Source organism: Hesperophylax consimilis, unplaced genomic scaffold, assembly GCF_061612785.1.
Source record: "Hesperophylax consimilis isolate HC1 unplaced genomic scaffold, BYU_Hcon_1.0 scaffold_152, whole genome shotgun sequence".
In the NCBI taxonomy this organism is placed as follows: domain Eukaryota; kingdom Metazoa; phylum Arthropoda; class Insecta; order Trichoptera; family Limnephilidae; genus Hesperophylax; species Hesperophylax consimilis.
The window spans coordinates 32,501-42,601 of record NW_028301371.1 but is presented as its reverse complement, the minus strand read 5'-3'; the positions used below and the strand labels follow the sequence as shown (position 1 = coordinate 42,601).

At 43.0% G+C, this 10,101-nt stretch overlaps 2 non-coding genes across 2 annotated transcripts; both read left to right on the top strand.

Annotated features, from left to right (window-relative positions):
• The first annotated feature begins 7,319 nt into the window (after positions 1-7,319).
• Positions 7,320-9,259, top strand: LOC149408624 (small subunit ribosomal RNA). Its single transcript, XR_016305463.1, has one exon. It is a non-coding gene; the product is annotated as a small subunit ribosomal RNA (ribosomal RNA).
• Positions 9,260-9,588: 329 nt separating this feature from the next.
• On the top strand, positions 9,589-9,750 carry LOC149408623 (5.8S ribosomal RNA). Its single transcript, XR_016305468.1, has one exon. It is a non-coding gene; the product is annotated as a 5.8S ribosomal RNA (ribosomal RNA).
• Positions 9,751-10,101: the final 351 nt, after the last annotated feature.

The window sequence follows — 10,101 nt, the reverse complement described above, 5'->3', positions numbered from 1 at the left end:
CAACAGTTCTCGTCGAGGCACAACCGGTTTCCTGGCTTAGGGGCGCGGAACCTGATTCTCGTGAAGCCAATCCAACGCCCAGCTTTCTCTCCCTAGGTCTGCCTGTTAGTGGATATCGACACCCCCTTCACCACAGAAAGAGGCGCATACTTTACCATTTTTCTTTTTTGTTCTCTTTGTAGGTGGCTGTGTATTATTTTAATTCTTCTCTACCTATTGTTGACATTTTTGTAAATGTGTTTTTATTATATTAACCAAGTAGAATAGAACTTACTAAAATTATTAAAACACAGCACTTGCATACTGCGAATAACATCGTATGCATGGACATTTTGGAGGTCTTGTTTTGAAATTTTAAATGTAGATTCGTTTTTTAAAAAATTAGCGTCCTTGCGAGAGCTCTGAAGGGGTACCATCAGTACCTAAAACAGGGCGGGGAAGTGGTGGGCCTCCTCCAAAATGTCCCTTTTTTAAAATTTAGAAATTAGAAAAAAAGTTAACATTGAAATGTTACATACATACAATTTGCTCCAAAACGTTTTTTTACTTTTAATTTTGACTTTTCTTCAATTGTCTTGACATTTTCAGTGTAAATGGCGTCTGGTGGCGGTTTCGTCGGAGGATTCCGATGGCTCCACCAGGAATCCTGGAGATCCTTTGGGGGACCGTGAAAAAAACCTTATGAAAAAGATTCATGAACTAATTTTCCTCCACATCGCCTACTGCTTGACCCTCTAAAAAGGAAGTCCCACAGGGAACAATTGACCATTGACTCAGACAGTGAAGTTGGATCAGAACAAGATACTGCTCGGGCGTATCCCGTTTTCAGCTGATAACCAGGAAATGGCCTTGCCATTGCACCCTCAACCACTCCGAATGCCGAAAATAAGAAACGGGGGTTAGGTATGTATTTATTTATATAATTTGTACATTTATTTATAACAATTACAAGTTAAATAGCCATAATTGTACCATTTATGCAGTGTATATGCAATTCCAAAAATCTCGCAAATGCGCTATAGGACACAAAAAATAAAAATCTATTTTTTTATCTACCGCATTCAAAAAGCACGTAGCTCTCGTGAGTTTATAAATAAATTAGTGCGGCTCGCTCTACTATATAGAAGACGTCATTGTTATGACGTCCTCGAGAGTGAGACTCTGGTACAAAAAAAAATAATTGGGCCAGTATATCATTATTAGATAAGTGATCGTTTATTAGTTGAAAAAAATATTTAAGCAAAGCAATACCTCTACTTGTCTCTAGGGAGTGGTAATTGGTCATGCCTAATATATAAATCGATGGGTAAAGCCAAGGGTAACGTCCATAGAGCCGCGAGAATAAAAAAACCTTAAAAAAAATTTATGGACTCTTTCAATGCGTAAAGTGTATGTTAATTCATGTGGAGCGAGCCCAGATGATAACCGCAACAGAAGCGGTACATGATTACCAGAATGCCCATAAAGAATGTTTCATTACAGTTTCAGTTAAATTTAAAAGCAGTTTCCGAGTTGTTGCTCTGAAGGGGTACTGTCAGTACCTAAAACAGGGCAAGAAAGTGGTGGTTCTCCTCCAGAATGTTATTTTTTTTTTTTAACCGAATTTTCGAAAAAAAAAAGACGATGGAGACCGTGTCCCGTATTCTGGTTAGGTTAGGGGTTAGTGACCGGATAAATCGTCAAAATCAAAATTCAACAAACCTTTAAACGGCGATGTGAGGTCATGAAAAGTGATGAAACAAAAACTAGGTTGAATAGGTTACGAGTATAAGTATTTAACCAATTTTTGTTTCATCACTTTTAATGACTTCATATCACTTTTTCAATGTGTGTTCTGTTGTCATTGTGGTGATTTATCATGCAACCTGATTGCATTTATCGATTTTCTTTTAATTTTAATTAATTTATTTATTTATTTATTTCATCGACACTCGTGGCGGTTTTCGATAAACTTAGTGTGGCTTTCTTCAGTCGCCCTATGTATTATGATTATATATAAAATTTATGATCAATATGGTTCCATGCTAACTCAACACGGTGACTGTTCAACACACTTTTAAAAAGTGATATAGAATCATTAAAAAACGATGATTTGTTTAAACCTAACCTAACCTAACCTTACCTAACCTAACCTAACCTAACCCAACCTAACCTAACCTGACCTAACCTAACCTACTTAACCCAGTAAAAAAAAGTTTTTGTTTCATCACTTTCCATGACTTTACATAACTTTTTAAATATGTGATGAATTATCATTTTGATGATTTATCCGGTCGCCGATCAATATAATATAGAAACCCAACTTACGACTTGTAGTATGATATCGAAAAAAGAAATCAATTCACAAACCTTTCTTCTTTTTTTTCGTCTTTTGATGAGTTCAAAACATTGTAGACGATAGATGGCGTAGCGGTTTCGGGGAAAATTAGGTTTTTTGTTATTATTCTTCTTATGCTGTGTACCTAAGTGTCATATTTATGTGTGAATAAAAATTATAAATAATAATAATAGTAATTATTTATTTTTTGGAATAACTTTACTGAGTAAAACCTAATATTGTAATATTTAATTATCGAAGATAATATTAGCGAATTCTAAAAGAAAATCTGAAAGAGAAAAATCACCAAAATAATAAAAAAAAAAAATCAGTCCTAGATGTGACCGTATCCTTTTCTGATTTTTCTGTTTCAGATTTTCGTTTAGAAATCGGTAATATTGTCTTCGATAATTAATAAATTAAATAAATCATTTTCGTCAGGAGGTGAGGGAATGCAATTCAGAGCGGCGGGCGCGGGTAAAGCGCGGGAGTAACTGGGACGCACTTAACGGCCCTCAACGTGTTTTCAAAATTTTCTTATTTAAAAATAAAATATTTATTTTTTTTAAATTTCAGAATCGAACTCATAACGTCATTCTTAGTGTAGAATAATAAATTTAGCCGCGGTTCGGTGCAGCGGGGCCGGCGATGAGTGGGATCTGATATCGAGTAGCGGCCGCGGGTGGACGGCGGGAGTAACTGCGACGCACCCGATGACGCCATTTGCCCCGGGCACGGTGTGATTTAAAAGAAAAAAAAACTTTTTTTTTGACGTATTTTATTTCAGAATCTAATTCGGAACGCCATTCTTAGTGTAGAATATTAAATTTAAAGGTTTCGAGAGCATTGGGACCGGAGCTGACAAGATCTCATTTCGGATGATAGCCGCGGGTAAACGGCGGGAGTAAACGGGCCGCACTTAATGGCCCTCAATGTGAAATTGTAATTTATTTATTTTTATAGATTTTTATTTCGGAATCGAATTCGGAACGTCATTCTTGCAGCGTAGAATAAAAAATTTAAATGTTACGGGAGCATTGGGACCGGAGCGGAGCTGAGAGGATCTCATTTCGGGTGGTAGCCGCGGGTAAACGGCGGGAGTAAACGGGCCGCACTTAATGGCCCTCAGTGTGAAAATGTTTATTTTTTAGTTTTCTTATCATGTATGTATGTATGTATGTATGTATGTATGTATGTATGTATGTATGTATGTATGTATGTATAATTTAACATTTCGATAGTGAGAAGACGTGAGCGACGAGGGTAAATTTATTTTTTCGAGACCGAGCGTGAGCAGTCGGGCAGACGGCCGGAGATGAGGGCGACGCGGCTCGCGCTACTGCGGCCGGTTCCGCGAGAGGCCCGACCGCCCGGGCGTCCGTCTGAGCGCAGTCGAGGAGTCGGAGCGGGCGCATCGCGGTCTGTAATAGTCGGTGAATTTGTTTTATTCGAATCCCTTTTAAAATCGTTTTCTTACTATGTATGTATGTATGTATGTATGTATGTATGTATGTATGTATGTATGTATGTATGTATAATTTAACATTTCGATAGTGAGAAGACGTGAGCGACGAGGGTAAATTTATTTTTTCGAGACCGAGCGTGAGCAGTCGGGCAGACGGCCGGAGATGAGGCGACGCGGCTCGCGCTACTGCGGCCGGTTCCGCGAGAGGCCCGACCGCCCGGGCGTCCGTCTGAGCGCAGTCGAGGAGTCGGAGCGGGCGCATCGCGGTCTGTAATAGTCGGTGAATTTGTTTTATTCGAATCCCTTTTAAAATCGTTTTCTTACTATGTATGTATGTATGTATGTATGTATGTATGTATGTATGTATGTATGTATAATTTAACATTTCGATAGTGAGAAGACGTGAGCGACGAGGGTAAATTTATTTTTTCGAGACCGAGCGTGAGCAGTCGGGCAGACGGCCGGAGATGAGGCGACGCGGCTCGCGCTACTGCGGCCGGTTCCGCGAGAGGCCCGACCGCCCGGCGTCCGTCTGAGCGCAGTCGAGGAGTCGGAGCGGGCGCATCGCGGTCTGTAATAGTCGGTGAATTTGTTTTATTCGAATCCCTTTTTAAAATCGTTTTCTTACTATGTATGTATGTATGTATGTATGTATGTATGTATGTATGTATGTATGTATGTATGTATGTATGTATGTATGTATGTATGTATGTATAATTTAACATTTCGATAGTGAGAAGACGTGAGCGACGAGGGTAAATTTATTTTTTCGAGACCGAGCGTGAGCAGTCGGGCAGACGGCCGGAGATGAGGCGACGCGGCTCGCGCTACTGCGGCCGGTTCCGCGAGAGGCCCGACCGCCCGGGCGTCCGTCTGAGCGCAGTCGAGGAGTCGGAGCGGGCGCATCGCGGTCTGTAATAGTCGGTGAATTTGTTTTATTCGAATCCCTTTTTAAAATCGTTTTCTTACTATGTATGTATGTATGTATGTATGTATGTATGTACTTATGTATAAATATACAAAAATCTCTTCACTTTATATGTTTTGTTATGATTTTTTTTTTCTCCTATTTACATATGTTTTAAAAGTAAAATTTTTATTATTATTTTTTTACACTTCACAGACGAGTGTTTTTGGACTCTTGTAGAGGTAAAAATGTTAATTTTTAATTGAATATATTTTTAAAAAATGTACGTGTAAATATGAATTTATTTGATTTAATTTCAATGTCGTCTATTAAGTTTTTTTTTTTTTTTTAACTCAACAGAATAAATGATATAATATAACAATTCTAAAATGTTGCCTAGTCTTGTGGGTGCCGGGTGAATTTACTTTATGTATCAGGTTAGGTTAGGTTAGGTTAGGTTAGGTTAGGTTAGGTTAGGTTAGGTTAGGTTAGGTTAGGTTAGGTTAGGTTAGGTTAGGTTAGGTTAGGTTAGGTTAGGTTAGGTTAGGTTAGGTTAGGTTAGGTTGGGTTAGGTTGGGTTAGTGTAGGTTAGGTTAGGTTAGGTTAGGTTAGGTTAGGTTAGGTTAGGTTAGGTTAGGTTAGGTTAGGTTAGGTTAGGTTAGGTTAGGTTAGGTTAGGTTAGGTTAGGTTTGGTTAGGTTAGGTTAGGTTAGGTTAGGTTAGGTTAGGTTAGGTTAGGTTAGGTTAGGTTAAGTTAGGTTTGGTTAGGTTTAGGTTAGGTTAGGTTTGGTTAGGTTAGGTTAGGTTAGGTTGGGTTAGGTTAGGTTAGGTTAGGTTAGGTTAGGTTAGGTTAGGTTAGGTTAGGTTAGGTTAGGTTAGGTTAGGTTAGGTTAGGTTAGGTTAGGTTAGGTCAGGTCAGGTTAGGTGCGATTACAATTTTTGCAAATAGATAAATTGACAAAAATTTTTGCCATTAAAATTTATGCCAATAAAATTTTCTGCCAATAAAATTTGATGCCAATAAAATTTGATGCCAATAAAATTTTCTGCCAATATAATTTTATGCCAAATAAAATTTTAGGCCAATAAAATTTTCTGCCAATAAAATTTGATGCCAATAAAATCTTCTGCCAATATAATTTTATGCCAATAAAAAATTTTTTGCCAATACTTATTAGCAAAAAATTGATCTTTGTCAATGGAATTTAAATTTAAAAAAGTAAAATAAATACAAAACAATACAAGAACAACACGTCAACTCAACAGAGATCAAATGGGAAAATAATTCACCGACTCCAGATATTTTCATATCGGAGGGTTCGGCTCGGTAGAACTCCTAACGGGGCCTATAAATAAATCCTACAGATCCCTCAACATAAACATTTAAAAAAATCTTTTGTTATCCTACATGTATTCAAAATGACCGACTTTTGCATCTTTATATATAAATTTTTTGATAGATCTAATACGCCTAAATTTTTAATAAGAGAGCTAGGTATAATGCCGGTAGCCGAAATAACGAATGGTAATATTTTTATAGTCTGAGAATGCCAAATTCTTTTTTTCTCATTTCCTAAATCTGTGTATTTTCTTATTTTTTCACTAACAGATTTTTGAATATTACAGGAATTCGGAATAGCGACATCGATGATATAAGTTATTTTTAAAAATTTTGTCATGTAAAACTATATCGGTTCTATTATGACTAATCGCTCGATCTGTTAGTTATATATTTAGTTAGTTATGTTAGTTATTTATTATTATTATTATTATATCTATGTTAAGTTTTTATTTTTATTTGAAATATGTTCTTATTGTGTAAATTTGAAATAACTACGTACCTCTGTATTAAGTTTTTTTAAACTCACCGGGAACGGTCGGTCGGTATCATCGATTAAATGAAATAATTTAAAATTTCCAAAATGCGAATACGAAAGTAAGTGACGAGAGTAAATTTATTTACCGAGACCGAGCGCCTTGTGCCCGGTTTCGCGAGCCGCCCGAGGCCCGACGGCCCGGCCGCCTGCGCGCCTTCGAGGGGTCGGAGCGGGCGCATCGCGCTCGGCGCCGTCCCGAGCGAGAACGCGACCCGGCACAGCTTTGTGCCCGCCGAGTGTGGCGGGCTCTCGATGCACGGCGTTCGCAAACTGCGGCGGCCTATCGGTCGTGTCGGCGGTGTTATTTGCGAGAAACTACGTGACGCCCGCTTCTGCGCGGCGTTCGCGCTCATGTTTTGACTCTGGAGTTCCGCGCGAGCAGAATTTTCAAAAGCAAAGGCGGAGGATTTTATCCCCGTCTCACTGTTGCCTCGCCAAAGGCGTGCGCTTTCGGTGTACACGTTTTACGAATGGGAATTATAAATCGGACGATAGCGTCGTCGCGGGTGCGGTCTCTCTCTCTCGGGCGGGAGCCGTCCTACGCGCGCTTTCTTCGTTTGAAGCAAAAATTTTCCCGCGGAGCTTTCGTCTAGCGACGGTCGCCGAGCGGGAGAATATAGCGGTACGCATAATGAGCGTGACTCGTGCGGGTGACTCCGTCGCGTGTTCTTTAACGCCGTGTTGTCCGCGCCCTCTACGCGAGGGCGGGCCTCTGTCGTTCGGAGGATTAAAAACCCTCCGACGGTGGTGCAGCTCCCTGGTTGATCCTGCCAGTAATCATATGCTTGTCTCAAAGACTAAGCCATGCAAGTCTCAGTAAAAGCCGAATTAAGGTGAAACCGCGAATGGCTCAATATATCAGTTTTGGTTCCTTAGATCGTACACGGTTACTTGGATAACTGTGGCAATTCTAGAGCTAATACATGCAAAACGAGGTTCTGACCGGTAACGGGAGGAATGCTTTTATTAGATCAAAAACCAATCGGCGGCGGGGTTCGCGCCCCGTCCGTCGCCATTCGAGATGACTCTAGATAACTTTGAGCTGATCGCACGGTCTAGCACCGGCGACGCATCTTTCAAATGTCTGCCTTATCAACTGTCGATGGTAGTTTATGCGACTACCATGGTTGTCACGGGTAACGGGGAATCAGGGTTCGATTCCGGAGAGGGAGCCTGAGAAACGGCTACCACATCCACGGAAGGCAGCAGGCGCGCAAATTACCCACTCCCGGCACGGGGAGGTAGTGACGAAAAATAACGATACGGGACTCGTCCGAGGCCTCGTGATCGGAATGATTACACTTTAAATCCTTTAATGAGGATCCATTGGAGGGCAAGTCTGGTGCCAGCAGCCGCGGTAATTCCAGCTCCAATAGCATATACTAAAGTTGTTGCGGTTAAAAAGCTCGTAGTTGAAATTGTGTCCTGCGGTGTCGGTCTACCGAATGCGGTACGACAGGCACGTCTGCGGGGCTTCTCGCCGGTGCGTCCACCGCCGGCGTGTGTCGGTCGGCCTCACGGTCGGCCGCGCACCGAGGCGGGCCGTCGCGGCTGTTTACTTTGAACAAATTAGAGTGCTCAAAGCGGGCTAACACTTGCCTGAATATTGTACGCATGGAATAATAGAATAGGACCTCGGTTCTGTTTTGTTGGCTTTCTGATACCAGAGGTAATGATTAATAGGGACGACTGGGGGCATTCGTATTGAGACGTTAGAGGTGAAATTCTTGGATCGTCGCAAGACGGACTAAAGCGAAAGCATTTGCCAAAGGTGTTTTCATTAATCAAGAACGAAAGTTAGAGGTTCGAAGGCGATTAGATACCGCTGTAGTTCTAACCATAAATGATGCCAGCCAGCGATCCGCCGAAGTTTCATAATTTAACCCGGTGGGCAGCTCCCGGGAAACCAAAGCTTTCGGGCTCCGGGGGGAGTATGGTTGCAAAGCTGAAACTTAAAGGAATTGACGGAAGGGCACCACCAGGAGTGGAGCCTGCGGCTTAATTCGACTCAACACGGGAAAACTCACCAGGCCCGGACACTGGAAGGATTGACGGATTAACAGCTCTTTCTCGATTCGGTGGGTGGTGGTGCATGGCCGCTCTTAGTTGGTGGAGCGATTTGTCAGGTTAATTCCGGTAACGAACGTAACTCTAGCCTATTAAATAGACGTGCAACCGGTATCACGAGGGTCCGTGTGCGCGCGGCTTCGGCGTTCGCGCGTCGGGGTCGTGCGTTTCGCGGTCTTCACTACCGGCGTACAATGAAAATCTTCTTAGAGGGACCGGCGGTATATATAGCCGCACGAGATTGAGCAATAGCAGGTCTGTGATGCCCTTAGATGTCCTGGGCCGCACGCGCGCTACACTGAAGGGATCAGCGTGTCCTCCTTGGCCTAACGGCCCGGGTAACCCGATGAAACCCCTTCGTGATAGGGATTGGGGTTTGCAATTCTCCCCCATGAACGAGGAATTCCTAGTAAAAGCGAGTCACCAGCTCGCGTTGATTGCGTCCCTGCCCTTTGTACACACCGCCCGTCGCTACTACCGATGGATGATTTGGTGAGGTCTTCGGACTGGTGCGCGGAAGCTCTCACGGGCATCCGACGCGTCGGAAAGTTTGACCGAATTTGATCATTTAGAGGAAGTAAAAGTCGTAACAAGGTTTCCGTAGGTGAACCTGCGGAAGGATCATTTCCTGTGTTTAATGTTTGTGCTTTCCATGATATGAAATATTATTATGAAACAAAACATATTATACATATAAACCATAATCGAACGAATGCTAAATTACTGCGTCGGAGATCGCCCTAGGGCGCCGATGCGAACCGAGAACCGCCGGCGTCGAGCGGAGGAGGGCTCCGTCCTCTATCCGCTCGTCCGGTGAAATTTTACCCGTCGCCGTGAAGGCGGCGGTACAAAATTAATCTTTTTGTCGAATGGAATTATAAACATTTCGAAAACGCAAACCAAATTGTAAAAACCGAAAACTAAAACGTATCTATTTATGTTTGTTTTATCATTATTACCCTGAACGGCGGATCACTCGGCTCGTGGGTCGATGAAGAACGCAGCTAAATGCGCGTCAGAGTGTGAACTGCAGGACACATGAGCATCGACATTTCGAACGCACATTGCGGTCCGAGCAAGACGTAGTTTGTCGACGGACCACTCCTGTTTGAGGGTCGCGCACACAATGCGACCAGACTGTTCTCTCGCCCCCGTCTCGGACGGGGGCGCGCAGAGCGAGCGTTGCCGGCGTCGCCGGGGCCCGCGCGCGTCGTCTCCTCGGAGACGCGCGCCGGGACCTCGGCGTCCGGTTAAATTTGACGAAGTGCTCTCTCGATGCGCGCGATTTCCGCTTGCGTTATACCAAACGCGGAGGAACGCGTGCGAGCCTTGAGCTAGCGACGACGCTGAAAACTGGGCAGTCCTACCGCGCGAGCGGTCGGCTGTCCGGGGCGATCTTCGCGCTCTCGGCCGCGCGCACCTCCGCGGACGCTCGTCGGTTTCGCGCCCGCTTGACAGAGTCTGCACGG